Source organism: Brachyistius frenatus, unplaced genomic scaffold (genome assembly GCF_029030835.1).
Source record: "Brachyistius frenatus isolate BFR_SWC_R1_liver_20210118 unplaced genomic scaffold, ASM2903083v1 Contig_31, whole genome shotgun sequence".
In the NCBI taxonomy this organism is placed as follows: domain Eukaryota; kingdom Metazoa; phylum Chordata; class Actinopteri; family Embiotocidae; genus Brachyistius; species Brachyistius frenatus.
In genome coordinates, this window is record NW_027210630.1 from 3,428,376 (window position 1) to 3,444,498 (window position 16,123).

Genomic DNA, 16,123 nt, shown 5'->3' on the forward strand with positions numbered 1-16,123 from the left:
TTCTTAGCTTCATGTAAAGAAGTTTGAAAATGGCTGACTCCTCAATGCTCGGAGATGAATGGTCATATGATGCTGATGTCAGGCCCACAGAAGCATGAGAAGATACTATATTAATGCTGTGGTCTGAGAGGTCTTTGCTAATCATCATCTTTTTTTTTTTAACACATACGTCTCTGCACAATATCTAACATTGTACTATAAACATTGAATGAACGTTATGATTGAATCTCCACTAGGATAATGAGGTAAAAGCTAAATATCAACTGTTGTCACTGTAATCACATTATAAAGCCTTTCTTCAAGGGCAGGAACAGTTATAGGCAGGTTGTGCCTATGCAGTGAAGAGCAGGTTTCTCTACAACCAACGCATGTAGTGGTTAAAAACATCCCTTATGTAATGCATATAAGGTATGATTATTATATTTAATCTATAAGGTTGTGTGGTTCTTCTGTAAGGACTTTACTGTGTTAAGTGCCTTGAGAAAACTTGTTTTGTGATTTGGCACTATATTTTGAGCTCTGTTTGAGAATCACCAATCTGAATCCTGCCTGTGATGTGTGTGTAGTTTCTTTTAATATGTTCATTGTTACCATTGATCCTGACTTCAACCATCCATTATTTGTACTTTCTGCTGACTTCAGCGAGTGACTTTTCAATTAAAAGAGCCTCGGATAAAATCATAAACGCAAATCCGGGCAATGTAACATGACCTACGGATGATCTAAAATAGCAGAGTGATGAAAAAAGGACCAAAGAAGTTAAACAAGAAAACACAACCGTACGTTTCCTTAAAAAGCTTATTTTGCAAAATACGTACAGACGATGTTCAATGAGGAAAAAAAAGGCTTTGTCTTACAGAACATCATGTTGAACTTGCACTAATATCATAAGCTGCGCTCTCTTCACTTTACTTTCAAAACTTTGCTGAGCAAACTTTTTTCTGCCAAGTCCTGTACAGCTGAGGGAAATTCATCATTAACAGCCAGTGGATCAAAAATGGAGAGGGGGTGAAAATGACAGATACAGCAAAAGTAAAGAAGGGGAAGGTGGGTGGAGATGATGTGGGGAGTGAGGAAACGGAGAGACTGGAGCCAGACAATGAGCAATGGTGGAGAGTGTTACTGTGTGTGTGTGTGTGTGTGTGTGTGTGTGTGTGTGTGTGTGTGTGTGTGTGTGTGTGTGTGTGTGTGTGTGTGTGTGTGTGTGTGTGTGTGTGTGTGTGTGTGTGTGTGTGTGTGTGTGTGTGTGTGTGTGTGTGTGTGTGTGTGTGTGTAGGTGGGTGGGTGGGTATAGTAGGTGCATGTGTGTGTATCAGAGAGCCAGAAACAGAGAGGTCCTTGAAGTAGACCCTGGGAGTCGGGTACCAGCTGGACTCTGAGTACTGCCTGCTGATTCTGCCTGCCCTCACGATCCCTCAATTTCTTACCTCCAGTCCACAAACTTTTACCATTCTGACACTTTCCTTTAATCCCTCTATACTTATTTCCCTTCTTCTATCTATCCTTTTGTTTCACATTTCATTGCACTTTGTGTACTAATTTGCCTGTATCTTTGTAAACTGCTTAAAATTACACAACTAAGATCAGTTCAATGAAACAAATAAAAAAAAAAAAAATGGCTCATGTTTCTGAACCTATAGTCTCATGTGGATGACATGTGAAGGTATTTTAATTGTAGGCTCAGTGGGGTTTGAGGAAACATCAATAGCCATCTTGTTCCCTAGTATCTATTTCTGAAAGTGAATAAGCTTAAGCTCAGTTCCTGATGTACCATCTTAAAATTATATTTGTTAAAGATTATATTCTGTTGCAGAGTACAAACAGCACTAAAACAATTTGCCTTACCACGATCATGATAGACTGCAGCCACAATAAACAATGAGCTCTATTCAAAAGCCTCAATCAATATCCTGAACATCTCAAGAAGTTGAGCAAGTAGCTGCCGACTGAGATGTTGTTAAACATCATCCTGGAAAATGTAAGAAATCCCTGACTCAAGCAAATTTAGATGTTGCAGGTGTCGGAAGGAGGATGAACATCTAAGGTCAAATTATTTTAAAAGTCGACACTAATTTACCACACGAATGAGGGATGATTTCCTCTTATTCTGTTTCAGCCGACAAAAGTCAACAGTTGTTTTTGGTTCCAAACTTTTCGGGATAAACTAAGCTACTTACAAGAAGTTTGATCCTTTCTACTTTATTTTCACCCACCACCCCGTCTAAAATCCTCTCCTCTGTTTGTCCTTCAGAAGAACATTCTTACAGATGGTTTCTCCTCCAAGTCTAGAACGGATTAGAGGGTGAACTCTGAACTGTGGCTGCACTAGCTGTACACCCTGGGGAGGTCAAAACTGTCACTGGTCTCTATCCTACTGGTTAACCTGCATAGCCTCGTGCAGCGAGGTGCAACCACACACACACACACACACACACACACACACACACACACACACACACACACACACACACACACACACACACACACACACACACACACAATATCTAACCTTGCTAACGCACCAGCTAACACAGTTCAGTTTGACCTCTCCGTGGCAGCAGCTAATGTGTTACAACAGTCCTCTGGCCCATGGCCCCTATTTGCTATGCTTGACCACACTGGCTTGCAGCTACTGTAATATTGCCATACAATTGTAACACTCCAAAACAGCAAAGATATTATAAACTTTTAGCTGCTGTTTAAAGGCTTAAGAGTTTTTAAAACCACAATCACCACAGAAGTGTTGCACAGTAAGACAATGTTTGGCTGCAGGTTTGATAGGACTTACAAAAAATAATCGTCTACATCAAAATGATGTTGATAGAAGCAACAGAAGTGATCAATGAAATTGCAATGAATGATGACAGATAAACGGCATGTTTACAAACCAGTCTTGTCCACCCACAGTGAGAAGGATGTAATCAAATCACAAGAGTTTTTGTGAAACATGCTTTACAGGCCATGTAGAGTACAATTTCTGTCTCCTGCCCGTAAATACCCTTCCTTACTGCGAAGGTGCCTGTGATTCTGTTCACATACTGTTATTTACTTGCATTTCAACAATTCAAATTTTATGATAAAATATTTGTAGTTTCCAGACCATAACCAGAGCAGTAGGTGGCCGGAGCCAGGCTACAAATGCACAGCATAATGGGCGTAATGTTATTTAATATTGTTTGTCCAAATGGCTTTTTGGTCTTCATGGAATTTTACATTTAAGATAAGACTAACTTTAAATACTCTGCTTGGAATACCTGATTTTCAAAATTACACGTATCGATTTAATTAGTGAATATTATGTTTGTATCAATCATGGACCAAATTTAGCTCGTCTTGGTCTTTTTTGGATGTTTATATAATTCTGCCAATAGAAAAACGCAGTTTTAACCAGACATGGTTTCTTTAGCATCCCACATGACAGGGAGAGTGCAAAGAAAGAAAGACACAGAGAGATATCGTGTACTTCTAAACAAGTCAAATTCAAATTTTCACACTTCTGTTTTTGTATCCTCAAAAAACAAACAACCACTCAAATCTATGAATAAAATGAATGCTAAAAGCCTTTGCATGGAGACTGTATCAGTGGGGAAGACATTACTCTGTTCCTTGCCAAATGTTGTCTGAAGGCAATACATCCCTGTTGTGGACATAATAGTGTTCTCGTTTTACCTATATTTTAGTTATGTAATTTTGTTATAGATATTTCAGATTGAAAAAGACTAGGAGCAGGATTTCTCTTCATTTGGTTTTATGCTAACAGTTGCTGAAGAAGAGAAAAATAGGGCAACAAAAAATAGACCTGTTTATTTGTAGTTGTATGTTAAAGATGAAAAAAACGGAGGTGAAAAGTGTCAGCGAAATAAGAGGCGCGCTACAGTAAGAAAAAGGACAAAAGAGGAAAGAAGGAGCACAGAGGGGAAAACAGGGTCTTGAATCAAAGCCAATAACTTCAAGGGCCTGAAACTTGGCCACCGAATTCTTTGAAAAATGTTCTAATACACACAGGCAAAATAAAAAAAAATAAGGGGGAGGGTGAGGGGGGCATAGAGAAGCAGACTGAGCGGTGAGGAGAAATTAAATTGATGAAGCAATGAATGTGAAGTTATAAGAAAAAAAAAAAACTGGGGAGGAGTTATAGCCTCCACACCCAACTGACCTGTTTCCAAATAATAATGGAAGAAAAAAAAAAAAAAAGATTAAGTCCCTGAGAACAAGAGCAGTTTTCACACTCTAGCACACAAAGAGAAGGACCAGCTCGGAGATGAGAGGGTTGGCCGCATTGTACTGCCCCACTTAAATCTTACTTTCAATTCACTAAATGTGTTATTTGACTTGGCAAAGAAACCGGTGTGTCCCATTGAGTAGCGGGGAGTCTTACCAGGATTTGCCAAGTTTGATGCAGCCCTGCTGAACAGCCTTTGCCTTGCCTAGCTAGTGACCTTAGACGTAGTGGGTGGTTCCACTCAGTGGTGAAAAAATAAAGAGAAAGGGGAGACTCAGAGAAAAGAAAAAAATAAAGGATAAGCATAACCTCTGATGGTTAAAGTTCAACCTTTAATTTTAAAATTGCCCTCATGAGAATTTTAAAAAATGGGGAGGAACAATACAAAGAAAAAGTCTTGAAGGAAAAAGGAACAGCAGATAATAACAGACTGAGAGGAAAGAGTGAAACTGCATGTAACCCTCAGAAGTCCAAGCTACAGTAGTTCACACTGGCCTGGCCCAAGGATCTATTGGTATAATGTAACTAGCAGGAATGGAAAAAAAAAAAAATGTGTTTGCCTTATGACTGATGGAAAATGAAGACCATAAGAACAGCTTAGTAGTATATACTGTGCTGTGAAACCAAAATAATGCAAAGTTATTAGAGGACTGGAAAAATCCAATAAAAGCTCTCAGTGATTGGCCGCAGACAGAAACCCTATTATTTCACTTTTCGAAGACAATAAATCAGTGGTTATTATGGAGACTTGTCAACTGAAATGACTTTCTAAACTCATAAGCTATATATTCAACACCAGCAATTGAAGTTGGACACAGCTGATCCCGTATTTGGCTTTGGCTTTAAGATATGCAAACAATAAACTGTTTCAGCTAAATAAAACATGGCTTTACATTTCTGAGACACGTTCCAATTGAAAAAATAAATCTATTACTTTCCATTTGATACAGTGCAGCTTACAAAACTCTTGTGTTCTCCGTTAGTCCAAATTTCATAATAGCTTTCTATTAAATAAAAAGATGTGATCATGTGCCGTTTCATTTACAGCGTAGTTCATCATGAGGTCAGTGCCACATAAAAACACACTCTATAAGCCCTGCAATTAAACTTGACGTTCTATGTTAATGGCTCTATTTGTGTACAGTGTGTCTGAGAGGTCCAGACACATGGGAGGACAACTCATGACAACCCTAAAAAGGAGCCATCCATGGCTGCCAACATGATAAACCTGTAGGGAGGAGCCCTAGACACCCAGCTCCAGGAAATCCATCCTCAAAAAAACAAGTCTTACTCTCATAGGAATTTGAAAGATAGGTCACACCACACTGTCTTCCCCTGAAAATAAAAGGCAAGTGAAACAAGGAGACAGAGAGAGATGTTGTGAGGAGGACAGGAAGAGAGGATGAGGAATTATGCCAGGTTAGATTTCGAGAAATGGTGTTTGGCAGCATGCACAGGGTCAAGACCTGCAGGCCTGGAGCTCAAGCAGGGAGGTGGGGTGTGTGTGTGTGTGTGTGTGTGTGTGTGTGTGTGTGTGTGTGTGTGTGTGTGTGTGTGTGTGTGTGTGTGTGTGTGTGTGTGTGTGTGTGTGTGTGTGTGTGTGTGTGTGTGTGTGTGTGTGTGTTGGGGAGAGGGAGGGGAGGGGGAGGGGCATTCTTCAAAATGTACATCAGTCTTCTGGGACTTACCATTTCCTCTTATGTAAGTTCTATTTTTCTTTCATACTGTATCTTTGATCAGAAATATGTTACTCAGTTGACAAGTATTGTAAACATCCACATAATTTGGAGCAGAAATCATGACTTCCTGTAGTTATATTTACTATTAAGATGATGATACTTGGTAACCAAGGCATATGGTGGTGTAAGAGACTTTCTTTCATTTCCTACCTCTTGTCAATATTTCAACTTTGGATTCAGTCATTTTTCAATAAACAAGGGAATTCAAATAATCATTGTGACATATTTCGCTCTCTCCCCTTGTTTCTTTGTCTCTCTTACTCTCTCATTCACACATATCACACATCACACACACACACACACACACACACACACACACACACACACACACACACACACACACACACACACACACACACACACACACACACACACACACACACACACACTCACACCTCCTCTACAGGGCCTCCTACATAGGAAAAATAGACAAGGCATGAAAGGTATACAGTGTTGATCCAGCCAATAAGCTGACCAATTGGGTTCATTTATCAAGGAAAACCTTTGCTCAAATGTGATCCTGGTGTGTGATGGAAAGCCTTCTGACAACTCTATCCCGTCTACAGTTCTGTGGTTGTTGGCCTGGTCACCTCGCAGAAACTCTTCGTGTTATTCCAGATCTTTTCTGGCCTACAACAGGACATTAGTTAAAACAAATATTTAAATCTGGGTAAGAGGGACACAAGGGAGAGAGTGAATGATGTATGCCAGATTTAACTATGTCTAGAAAGACAGAGGAATGACCTTAACTGTCTTCATGCTGCAAAACCCGGTTAAATGTGATAAATTAAGAAAACCAGTGGCTGATCAGAGAGACACTGAGACAGTATGTAAAACCCATCTGGAATGGCTTTCTGTCCCTTTTTTTCCTGTACAAGCTGAAACCCAATACTCATATCAGATCTGAAAACTATGCAGCGATAATAGCTGAATATTCATTTTGGTGCGAGCGGAAGACAAACATTCCCGTCCTTAATGACATCTCCTGGGAGGAAGTTCATTACACAAGGTTGTTACGCAACAAAACTCTGTCACTTTGAGAGGTCAGGGGAGGTTCACACTGCTAAGATTAGCGCAAAACCCAATGGCAACTAGGTTAGTGACAAGTAGAGTCTGGAAAAGAACTGGGATACAAGTAGTATCAGTTCTCCAGGTAGACATGAGAAGACTTCATTGTTCTGACCTACTTTGTGTGAAACAGCAAAACAGACAACACATAAAGACTTTATGTAGATTCGAGCAGATAAGGTCTATTAGGATGTTAATCATTCAAGCCAGTTATTCACAATCAATTATTGACTAGTCTCGCACAGCCGTCGTGCCAGCGCTGTCTGCACCCAAAACAGTATCATTCTACAATAGGGGGAAAAAAAAGGCTTATTTGTATTACTTTAAACCAATCACATTCTTCTTAGGCAGCACCAGGTCCAGAATGCAGCGACCACATCCCCTGCAAAATGAGGGGGCTTGTTTTGGTAGAAGATTTGCACATGGGGAGACCAGCCCTGGGATGAAAATGAAAAAACCACACACAAAACTATCTGCAAAAGAACACTACGGCTACGCAGTTACTGCAGGGTTTTCACCTGGTCCTCTATCATGGCGACCAACGGGCACAGTACCAAAACCTTGGCATTTTCATGCTGTGTCTCTGTATTCACCCACACCAGCTCACTTTTGACGCGAGGCAATGCTTCGAATTTGAGACCTTTTCCATAACCGACAGGCAAACAACCAAGAACATCTATGCAAGACAGCAAAAGCTGCAAGCAAATTCATTGCATATCTTTACAACCTTTAACCAAAAAGAACCAAGCAGGCCTTATCGTGTGATCCACCAGTTTCAACTATAGGTTTCTAGCTCGGAAGTTGTCAATGCGATTTCGCATTAACGACAGGAATGTTGAAAAAAGTGACACGCAAATAACGACAAGGGTGGAAAATGGCGGCCAATGGCAGGTTTATATTTAAAAAAAAAAAAATCGACATCTGGTGAATCAGCCTAATAACTGATTAGTAACTGTTTAATCTATGTTTTTACATACAATTATAAGATCAAAGCACTGATGGTATGGAAGACAGAGCCCCCTCCCTCCAAAGACTGTATCCACCCCAAAGTAGCACCAGCAGGATTAGCCTCAGTTTGTGCCCCGCATGTAAGTTGCTCGTCTGTTTACGAATCAAAACAGAGATGGCCGCCCGCCAATTACCTGGATATAAAATAGATCGCAACTTTGGAAACGGGTAAAAATGTTATTCCAATCCCGGCTGACCCTCGACTCCATTTGTGGAATTAGCAGATGAAACTAAATGAAAAATTTCTCTGTCTTGAGTGACAATCCAAGCTATCGGATTGTTGCAATCATTAAGAGTAATGTTTTATGGAGAAAACGTACAATAAAAAAAAAAACATCATCTAATTTGTTTTCCTCTTCTCTCCATTTATATACAGATAGCAAAGTCAGAGTTTTCCCACATTTAGTTTCTAACATTCTGCTGACGCAAGAAATTACACAACTTTATATTGAAGAAGTGGTGAAATTATAAGAATTCCTCGCAGAAAACATGACTGTCGAAGATTTCATGAACTGGCTTTCTGTAAAATCACAATAATGTGGGTATCAATTATTAGCAGGGGAAAACATGGTATGCTAACATTGGTTCTCCACAGAACATTGGATATGTAATTTCCTCAAACATTTACTGAAAGAACCTGAGTAATTATCATTAGTATCATGATTTCTGTGTGTATATATTCCATACACTTTGCAAATCTGCTCATTGTCATCTGTTCATTTGATAGTAAAAACAGAGCTGGGGTAGTCTATGTGGAATAATATGAGGGGAAAATGAGCAGGAAATTCGGATACACGTCGAATCATCTCAGAGTAACAGGCAGGTGTACTGTATGCATGTATTCCTGATGGAAGGTGTGTGTGTGTGTGGGGGAGGGGGAGGAGGAGGAAGAGGAAGAGGAAGACAACGACACTGTAGATGTAGTTACACACTGTTCTGTGCACTGATTGATGGTTGCTGTCCATGCAGGCCTACATTTTTGAGTGGATTGGAGTCACAGCACATGAGCAAACACAAAGATGGAATACTGAGGAACTCTCCACTACAAAGAACAGCAAGACTGTCTGCACCACACACACACACACACACACACACACACTGCAGAAACACAAACTCACACCACACCCACAGATCCACTTCCCCACCTCCATTGCTTGAAGATCTACCTGCCAGCTGCTGCCAGTCGCAGGGAAAGATGGGCTTTGTTGGTTTTGTGAAGCCCACCGACAAGACCCCCCTGGAGACTGCAGGTCTCCAGCAGCACAAGCCTCAGCCTTATCCACTCCGCCGCACAGGCAATCTGTTTTCTATATTACCAGCCTGTATCACTGTACTATGCACTATAGAACAGCAATTGAGCAGGAAATTAAGTTAGGGGATCGGTATTTGGCGGAGGAGAACGAGCTGGTGTGGTCTTCTCTCTCCACATACAAGGATCATTAAATATCACATGAGTTTTTTGATAAATTTCCTCTTCTCCTCTATCTGCTGTTCCCATCAACTCACTCCCCTCTTCTTCCGCTCTCTTTTTTCTCTGTCTGTCTCTTTTTCTTTCTTCTTCAATTTCCCTATCATCATCTGCCCGTTTCTCTCTCGTCTTGCTGTATTTGTGGAGTGTATGAACCACAACACCCTAATGGATGTTTAAACAGCTTGAGATGTGTCGGCCTGGGAACTACCTCCCTGTGACAGGGAGCTCTGGCAGGGAATTGAGACCATTACAAGGGGAAAATAGCGGACGTATTTCTTTCTTTTCCTTTTTGTTTATTTCTCTTCCTCTCTCTGGGTCCTTTTCTGTAGTCCCACTCACTTCTCTGTCTATTTTCACATTATGTCTCTGTACATACAAACGGAGGACAGAATTTAAGCATTGTTGGATTAGATTTGGGAAAGCCTTTTCTTTCTTTCTTTTACCTTGTTGACTTTCCTCACGTTATTTCCATATGTCATTTTCTGCCTTTTCCTCATATTTCTAACTGATTTCACCGACTGACAGTACACGAGTCTAAGTAGTCAGTGAGTAAGAGCAAGCTAGGTCAGTGCGCCACTGTTCAAAATTGTTATACTTAACTGTCACTGGAGCACTGGCAGCGCACACACACGCACACAGAACGACACACACCAGTTCTCTGTGCTCCTGTGTGAATACTCACTTTATTTTTCAGCACAAAAAGGGACTTTTTGTTTCTTTTATTAACTTCTTAATCATAAACCTCATTATCAAACTAATAATTAACTTATATTCCAGATTACTTTTAGATTAATTTTGGGTATTCAAATGCCCCAGATCTCAACTTATTAATGAAATGTATATTCATAGAAGACGTTGATGCCGTTTCTCCCATTTCACACTTTTGGGAAAATCCTTATTTGGTATGTTTGAGTGGACCAGAGTGGACCACAGCACATTTTGTTCTCAATACATTAATTCAATCTCATAAAAGTTTCATGTTAATGTCTAAAATGCTATTAATAAATTACCCCCAAATTATTGACATTTGATTTTCTTGATATGTAATGATGCCTACATATAAAAGGTGTTCATTCCTCATGTGAAGATGTGAGTCGCATGGAAACAGTTATCTCCTTTCAGTGATTGACATTTCCAGTTTCTTGCTCAGGACAATGTTTTTGGCCAAAACTGAAAGCAGACTTCTGGCTGTATTACATCCATCCAGAAAGACAGACGCAGACACACAAACACACTCACAAGGACAACCAGCTCTTACTGCTATAATCTCAGGTCAATCAGTAGTGTTGACAGCTAAATGAGCAAGTGCAACAAGCACCATTACACTTGGCTCCTGATTGTGGAACAACACCAAGACACTGTTGAACAGATAGTAAAATAAATCAATATCTATACATGAGCAAATGGAAAGAAAAAGAAAAAAATATATGATTTACAACCGTCGCTGGCCACATGGAACACACACACGGCACTCAAGGCATTGGTCAGGTTAGCGGTAGGCAGTCAGAGAGATAAGGCGCCAAACAGGTCTAAATCCCTCCTGAAGCTGACTTGATGGACAGACAGGCCACCATTAACAATGTGGTGGCTTGTGAGAGCAGCAGCTGATGGAAAGATACCCTGGCATTTGCTGTGTTAAGAAGTGGCCCTTAAAGATTTCACACTTCCAATTTCTTTGAATTATCTGCCATCTCCAGCCTGTCACTCAGCCTGACAATCTCAGATTCTTGCTCACTGAGGCACCAGGCTGGTTATTGACAAAGCAATCCGCAGTGATACAGCAAAACTTGATAAAACATTCGTCAAACAACACGACGAACAACTGTTCGCACACGGGAACATGCTCACGCTCTTTGTATGCTATTTTCCTCTTTTCTCACACATTACATTCTTTTTCAATTTTCTAGATTGTAGCTTACAGAGCAGAATGGATTTGTTAAGGTCCACGTATAAGGCAGTGATGACAGCCATTGCTGTTACGACACAGAACAGACTGATTATCAGATCTTTTCTGGTTTGACTCGCTTGCTGCTCCAGACAGACCGTGATAGAAATATCACAACATCCCCATTAACCTCAGCATTCAGTACATAGTACAAAGCCTGTGCTTTCTATGAATTATTAAAAGGAGACAGATTATGCTGCAAGGCTGCGAGTCTAAAGGCACGCTACAGATGCTGCTGAGCAAAACAGTAACATCACAAGTGTGTTTGTTCTCGATTTTTTTTTTTTTCTGTTCTGTATCAGATTAGAGGGGATTGCCGTTTAGGTGTATGTGGATAAGGAAAAGTCTGGGAGGGGTTTGGGAATGTGTGTGTGTGTGTGTGTGTGTGTCTGTGCACATGGGTGTGTATGTGCATGTGGCAAAAGATGAAGTGGGAGTGTGGGGGGGCGGGGTGAAGGGCATAGTGTCAGGGCTTGTCTGACATGTGGCCTGGTGGGTTGGCTGGATGGTTAGTTTGCTGTCGAGATGGCTGCTTGGGTACAGACCAGCTCAAGCCTGGCAACTCTCGCTCCCTCTCTCTCCGTGTCTCTCTCTCTCTCTCCCCGGAGTGACGGGCTGAGACATTAAGACAGGCGTTTTAATTAACTGTGCCACTCTTCCACCTGCTGCCCTCAATATGCTCCGGCCCTGGCAAGCTGTCTCTCATACTACTGACTCCCTTGCTCTCTTTTTGTTCCATCTTTCCCATCTCTCTGTCACTTTTCCACTCTCCTCACTTCTTCCTCTCACTTTCTTTCCAATTTTCAAATCTGACCCTTCATCACTTCGACTTTCTCTCCCAAGCCTCTTTTTTCTATCGCATCCCCCTGCAGCTTGACCATAATAAATGAAAACTCATACCAATAGATAAGGCGATTCCATAAGGCTCAAATGACAGAATTAGCCAATTTCTTTTCTTTCTTTCTTTTTTTTTTTTTTTTTTAACTTGGAGAGAATTAATTCCTACATGTGTCCTGTTCTACTAGCCCTTTAACTATCCCTCCTAGTCATTCCACACTCATACACACACATGCAGTGCACATACACTCTCGCGCTCTTCAAATCTAGCTGGTAATTCAGTTCTGCCCGACACTCATCAGGCTATTCATTAAGGCCTGATTGGAGATGGATATTTCTGGTCCCTCATGACAGAATGGAACTAGGGATCAAACTGGGGACATTACAGGATTTAGAAGAGCAACTATAACACACAGCCGCGTTGAGTGTGTGTCTGTACACTTGGACATGTCGTGCGAATGTGTGCTCGTAAATGTTTGTATTAATATGTGTAAATGTATGCCTGGTGGTTTAAGAATCTCATTTAGTGCTGTGACTCCTGTAGTTTAATCATTTAGATCATAAATTGAGAATTAATTCAAACAGAACAGAGCAACAAATGATCCACTTTTAGCACTCTACTTAAATTGTATTACACTGTTAATGGGGTTAATAATAGACAGCATTAGCAACACAGGAAAACGACACTACAAAGTGTTGTATTAAAAGGATTGATGTTCTCCTTTCAGAATTAAAGCCAGGTCTTGGGAGATACAGCTTAAACTAACAAATGGCCCAGCTCTGGCTCCATGATGGGGCCTCAATCGCAGCCATTCTACAGTAAGAAGACAGCATCTAGGGACCAATACATCAGCGTGGCAGACAGGGAGCATTCATCTGCCGTGTGAGGAGACGTGGCTTTGAAGTTCTCCGCAGCGAGGTGAAAGAGCAGCCGTGGCCTCAACCTCTGTGTTTATGTAGCCGCACTAGCCCTGGGAGAGCTCTTAATGAATGATGTGGATAGATGGACACCACAGCTAAAAGCACGTCTGTGTGAGGGCCAAGACACACACCAAGGATTTACGCATACTTTATATCGAGGTCGTGGAGGTCATGTGCACAATTCATGCAAGCATGTACTCTCCGTCTGCATGTGCTGCGAACATTCACATGCATCAACAGCAAGCAGAAGGTACCGGTTTAGTAAACACCGTTATTACAGCAGGTTCAAACGTAAGCAGAGACGTACCTGTTAGTCTTACCTGTCAGAAGTAGGCTGTGCCAACATCCTCCAGTAATGTCTCTCACTGTCAGGCCGGGTAGCGTCACTTCCTCTGGTAACAGGATGTTCGTCTTTGTGTTCCCACACGCCCGTCCACAGCCCCACTGAAACAATCTGCCGTCACCTGCATGTCACCAATTCGTAAAAGAAGTTTAGTTTAGTCAAAAGTCATTTTCAATTTCAGGCACAAAAAGTCCTTTGATCAGCAAATTGTTTGCGCAAACTAATACATATATGGATGCAATGTAACATTTGCGATTCTTGTGTTGTGTCATTTACAAAAATAAGAAAATAAAAAAATGTTGTACACTAGGGTATTATTATCTAATATGAGAATTACATGATGATATCAACTGATAGAGTAGGTTTTGGACCCTGTGCAATTCTTCCATTAATTGCAAAGTACAGCAGCAGTAGCAGCCTCCAACACCCCTGCAGCTCATCCTGGATCTCTCTCCCCAGCACACCTCGAGGAGCATGTTGTCCTTGTTGTGCTGCTGCTGCATGGGAGCCTCTGGAGATAAATTATGGATGCAACGCAAAAGCTGTAAAATTTGTTGTATCTTCTATTATCTTCATGTTAAAGGCCACAAAAGCTCTTCAGTGAAGTCAGCCATTAAGAAATGACAGGTATTGCTATCAGGCTTCTTTATAGGCTATTACCTGCAATGACAGCAGCTGCTGCTGCACCACTGTACGGCCTATCACATTATTTGCAGCTAAAGTCAGCTACTGTGTCATTTTGCCTCATTTTCTTGACAGTGCTATCATAAATCCATTGGGCTGCAGGGGAAACTGTCGACTACCTCGATTATCTTCATAGCCTGAATGAATTCTGAAATGTATGTAACAGGCAATGACTGTTATGGATCAGGAACCAGGGCCATATTCTCGCTAACTCTCTCTCCCTCTCCTTCCTTGTATCTCTCTCAGGTGATGTGCTGATCGAGGGCTTGAGGGCTCTGATATAAAACTGAGGAAAAGAGAAGAACTTTGAAGCACACGGTGACAGCTCCTGACTACTGACGTCAGCTCCATTTCTTAAAGATATTCTCCAGCTGATTTGTGCTTGTGCGTTTTACAAAATAAAAAAAAATGTAAAATCAACCATAATTGTTGAATGGTCAATGATAAAATCCTCTTCTTTTATGAGGGACCATATTAAAGGTCATAGTTCCCACATAGTATAAACAAATGACTGCATTTTTAAAAGGTGTTCATTACAATCGTGATCTGGTCATTGATATGTTGATTGCATGTTGTGTACCCTTGCAGGCCCACACAGTGCATTACAGTACCTGTTAGTGCAAGATTATGGTTTGCCCCACAGGTGACCTTCGACACACGGTCCAGACACTCCACAAAGCGAGGGACGGCCACATTTTCATTAGAACCGCTGCCAATTTGCCCATAATCATTGTGCCTGTAGGGAGAAGAGTATAAACACATAATTAAAAACATAATTAATTACCTGCAGGCATCATCTTCATACTTTTTTTTTTATCACTTTTTCAACTATACGCAACACAATTTCAAAGCATGAAAACATTGCACATATTCCAGTTTGTATAGGGTAAAATAAAGAATGGAATTAATTAAACTATTGCAGTGAGCAGGTTCCACTGGAGACTGTGAAACATGTGTTTCCTCCCATTTCTACGAATCCTCTTTGTGACAATAACAAGACACAGCCCTATCAGAAGTGAAACACCTCACTAACTAATTAGACTCTCAGGTTGCAGTCTGACAAAATAAAAAGAGGAAAGTGCTTGAAGGGAGACTTGCTCTCCCGCAATTTGCATCTGCCACTTTTTACTGCATCTGTTCCAAGTGCCATTCAACGCTCTCTTCCTCCTTTTGTTTGGAAGTGTTGAGCCCCAACTATTTAAGCTCACCTCCTACCTACCCGGAGCTTTGTTCCTGCTCCTCTGCAGACCAGTAATGAGCCAACCGCCACAAAACTGCGAGGAAATTAATGACTCATTACGGACGGGGCCGAGACCGCTCCACAGCCTCTCCTCCTCCCCCGCTCCACCCACATGCCCGCATGTAATCCTCTCTCTCTCTCTCTCTCTCTCTCTCTCCCCCTTTTCTCTGTCTTACCCTCATCCCTTCACCCCATACAGAAAGACCCCAACACCTCCCTATCAATTAGAGCCTATTACAGGGCTCCCATGCTAGCAGGGTAAAGAAAGAGGGCCTTCACAGCTCAAGAGTGTGTGCAGGAGAGATTGGGAGAGTTGAATGAGGAGCCTTAAGGTGCTCCTTTCACACCCTTGCCCTTATCCATTATGCCAGTGTGTAAAGCCCCCTAGGAGAAACGTGCAGCCCCAAAAAGACTTGGGGATGAAAATAAGTCAAGGGAGGGATTCTTGGTCACACTTTTTCCCTTTTCCTTCTACTTCAGTGTCAAATTATATCATAACTAGTCCTTACGCAAAGCAACATGGTCACTGTGCTCCTCCTTTAAATGGAGTGTTAAAAAAAGATCTGGAGCTCTGAATGGCATGTATTAATCATACCATCTGTGTCTGTATTCATAGAGACACATAGTGGGACAGATATTAACAAA

At 41.3% G+C, this 16,123-nt stretch overlaps 1 protein-coding gene across 1 annotated transcript in view; it reads right to left on the reverse strand.

Moving 5' to 3' along the window:
* LOC138621673 (uncharacterized) overlaps window positions 1-14,958 on the reverse strand; it is a 185,542-nt gene extending 170,584 nt beyond the window's left edge. Inside the window, exons 1-2 of the mRNA XM_069699912.1 lie at window positions 14,850-14,958; window positions 13,532-13,675 (exon numbers count right to left, since the gene is read on the reverse strand). The gene's annotated coding sequence lies outside the window, so the exon portion shown is untranslated. The remainder of the gene's footprint in view (window positions 1-13,531; window positions 13,676-14,849) is intronic.
* Window positions 14,959-16,123: the final 1,165 nt, after the last annotated feature.